The sequence below is a fragment of the Tupaia chinensis genome, unplaced genomic scaffold (assembly GCF_000334495.1).
Source record: "Tupaia chinensis unplaced genomic scaffold, TupChi_1.0 Scaffold000350_1, whole genome shotgun sequence".
NCBI classification, from domain to species: domain Eukaryota; kingdom Metazoa; phylum Chordata; class Mammalia; order Scandentia; family Tupaiidae; genus Tupaia; species Tupaia belangeri.
The window spans coordinates 4,621,998-4,626,118 of record NW_006159844.1 but is presented as its reverse complement, the minus strand read 5'-3'; positions in this window follow the sequence as shown (position 1 = coordinate 4,626,118).

The following is a 4,121-nucleotide window of genomic DNA, read 5'->3' as shown; positions in this document are numbered from 1 at the left end:
AAGAAGTTCAATTCCCAGGAAAGAGAATGTTGTAAGGCAGTGATGGGGAGTGGGAGTAGTTCACCTAGGAAGTAGAGAATAAGGAAGTATATTGTCTATGGAGAATTTGCTTATTTTTATTTTACTTTTTTTTTATGGTGAAAGTGTGTATTTAGAATTAGTCAACTGGACTCAGCTTAGATGATCCCAGTTTTATTGGCAACATTCAAAGCATCAGAATCAGCAGTCAGTCGCACATATGTCTTCTTTTCTCCATCAAGCCTGATTAGTGTGTTGACGTTGGTCACATCAATATCATAGAGCTTCACAGCCTATTTGATTGGTGCTTGTTGGCCTTGACATCCATTATGAATACAAGTGTGTTATTTTCTATCTTCTTCATAGCAGACTCAGTGGTCAGGGGGAACTTGATGATGGTCAAGCTTATTTCTCCTGAGGCTGCTTTTCTAAGGATATGTGGGCTGCCTCTGGAGCTGCAATGTCTTGGGCCACTGGAAAGTGGATGATGTGTGGTCTTTCTGTGTGTGTGTGTGTGTGTGTGTGTGTGTGTCTGTTGCCTCCTTTCACTGCCTTATTGGCCTTCAAAGGCTTTGCTTTGGTTTCAGCTTTGGAAGGGGCATGCCTTTAGTGCTATCTTGGGAAAAAGCTTATTATTACTATTTTTTAATTGACAGAGGATGTGTGTGCTTATCAGAGAGAAAAAGAGAGAAAGTGATCATGCTACAATCCCTTTGCCTCCATTTCTTCATTTTTTGGGATTTGGGGCATGCACGCACATGTGCCTGGCATATTTTTCACGCTGCCAGGAATGGGACTTGAGTAGCTGTTGGCCATGTGGAATCTGGCACTCTTAACTGTGAGGTTATGGGCTGAGCCAGAGAATTTATTTAAAAACAATAGTAATACCAACTAAAAGCCAGTCTTCTTTATCATCATCATGCGCAAGAAATTCTAAATTAGGATTAGTGATAAAATCTTTCTTTCCATGAGTGAACCACTTCCACTGCCTCTCCTGCCCACCCTACTCTCTACAAGATAAGGTGGTACAGTCATGGTCAGACATACAGGAAGAGGGTGTTTGACTAGTCTCCAGCTTCTTCAGCCATTCCAGTCCAGGCACCAGGTATGAGAGAAGAAGCTGTCTTGGATGTCCAGCTCAGTCTGGCTTTCAGAAGACTCCAGCCCCTACTGTCACTTGACTGCAATTGGGTGAAAGATCAGAAGTCAAAAACATACAGCCAAGATTTGTCAAACCATGAATTGTAAGAGATGATAGCAGTTGTTTCTAGCTACTTAGTTTAGGAGTAGTTATGCAGCAACTGATGAACAGAAAAGAAGAGACATCCAAGAAAAAAAAAGGCTCTCTACCTCTCTCCCCACTCCTCTTCTTCTAAGGATAAATTACCACCCAAGTTTCTTTTGCTATAGGGGATCTAGAGATTAGCTTATCTTGATACTAACAGAGGCTGAAAGTACTTGATTTCACCATTATGCAGAAATTATATCTGTGTAGTGGTTGCTAAGCAACAAGAGATCAGAAACCTATAAGGAGTGACCACAGAATGCAAAACATTTGGTCAGCCTACTAAGTTCCTGCTGCACTTCTTTTTTAAAAAACCTGCTTATAGGAAGATGTGATGGCTATAGTATGTAGAGGGAGGAAAGTGTCTGGGGGACCTTAGAAGGACAGTGCACACTTCATCATTTGCCTGCAATGACATGCAAACCAAAAAGCCAACATATGACCTGAAAATGGCCATTGTTTGTGATCTACAAGAATAAGAACCTTTAGTATTAAATATTAACATACTGGGAACCTTGTTTCCTCTCACCTCCTATCCTTGGCAAAAGCATTTATAAATCCTAAAAACCTTTCCCCTTGAAATACCTCTGAGCTGTAACTGTCTATTAAAATACCCAACGTAATGTGTAATAATGTCATTCTGAGCTTTTCAAGGATATTATTAGGTGATAAGTGAACTCAAGGATTTTGGGGAAGAGAAGGTGGTCAGTGGGGCCCATACACTCTTCCCTTGGTAAGTCAGAGAAGCAGGTTGAGAAAGGAGGCATCTTACTAAGGTCTTTGTGAATAGCATAGTAGCAGGCGCAGATGGAAAACACTAATAAAATAAAGAGTTCCCTGTCAGCAATCATTTTCATTATTTCCTTTGGGTTATTTTTTATCCCTCCATTTTTCTCATAAATAGAGTTTTTAAATTAAAAAAGGTAGGGTGGACAAGTTAAGCTCAATAGAAAACAAACAGGAGTTGAATGTATATGTTTTATTAACAGTATTTTAGCAAAACCTATATGATCCTCCCAGACACACGCACACACGCACACACACACACACACACACACACACACACACAATATGCATGTTTTTGGTGTACCCCCCCAGAGATCCCAGGACTTGCCTGAGACATGAGTATTGAGGAAGATAGCCATACAGAATGAATGTAGAGCTGCCTGAGCCTGCCAGTGTCGCTGGGTGAGCACTCCATCGACCGAGTGCTGCTAGAGCAGACCCACCAAATCCCACGTAAGTGGTCAGAGCACAAATGAGGCTGTCGGTGGGTAGTCCTACCCTATTCATGAGCTCTTTCAGAACAATTTTCATTACTTTTTTTAAATACTGTTTTTGGCAAACACTTGATACTTGAAATAAAAAATGCATGAGTCACCTACTGGGATAGGCACAGTGTGTGGTTCATTGAATTTAGCTAAATTGTGAGTCATCCATCAATAGTCCTCTTGGTGAACATACTTGTAATAATTTCACACGTTACAAACAAAAATAGGTACGATTTTCAAGATTCTTGAAGCTATTTCCCTTGGGGATTCTTTGGATTGTGCTTAGCATTGTTTTGTTTTGCTAGGTGGCAAGAAAATTGTCAGTCTCATTCTCAGATGGATCCAAGGCTTACCTCTGTTGTGCCATAAAAGAACTTTGGTTTGGGAAGCTGAGGGGCAGAATGTGGAGTGATTAGTGGGAAACTAGTGATTAATATTAGTCTTTGTCAGTTCATTGACTTTTAAGGTTAATTTCTGTGTCTGAACAGTGATTGGCTCTAATCTCAGGATGGCCCCAGAGCTGCTAAAACACATTCCTCCTTACATTTTTGATAGGACAGAGCAGAACAGGGTGGTTGCATGTCTGTGTGCCACTGCCCTCTATTGGATGGCTAGCGTGTCACTATACCCATGCCCAAACTGGATGAGTGCTTCTGGCCAGGTGGCAGGTGTTTAGGCAAGTAAGTCAGTAGACAAAGGCCAATTGAAAAAAAAAAAGGTGTCCTGTATAATCGATGAGACTTTTTTGGGGGTTAGAAAAGCAAGAGTATAGAGTTTCTGGCCCAGTAAGAGGCTGGTCTCTGTTGTTGGATAGCATGACAGAAGTTGTGATTATACCGATAGATCTGTGTCCTTCCAGAAGGTGAAAAATAATCACAAACAAGAGAAGCTGTCCCTACTTGTTTTTTCCCTGTGTCTTCCATTAGTGCATTAAAGTCATAGAGGGCGTTTGGCTACCACTGGAGGTGGAAGTTTTTATATGGTATAAAATGGAAAGGTTAAGTATTTTGCAAACTGTGCTTAACATGCCCATGCTGGCGAGATGTAAAGGTGGCCCAGGAAACCAGCTGGCAAGTTGCTTGTTGTGGTGTCTAGCTCTGTCCTCCTTCATCTTTTCCAGAGTAGCAGGATTAAGTGTCCAGACTGGGTCCTTGGGGTCCTGTCTTACCACTACTGAGTAACTCTGGAAAACTGTGTGATTCTTCAGAACTAATTTTTCATGTGTACAATGAGGCAGTTGGAATAGATAATATCTCAGAGTCATTTTATTTGAGATGTAACAGATGATCTTTTCTCCCTAGATGATAGTGTAAGCACAACAAACAAAACTATTTAAAGATCACACATACATGCTTGTGCACACACTTAAGCAAATCACTTTCCTTTAGGAAAGAAATGCATTTACCTAACCCAAATGTGATAACAGCTTTGGCTGGTTGACGCTCTCCAGTTGGCTCCTATACAAGCATCCTTGCCCGGCAGTACAGCAGGGATGTCTTGGACCAGCAGATGGCGCACTTGCGCAGGCCACACATTTTGCAGGTTCC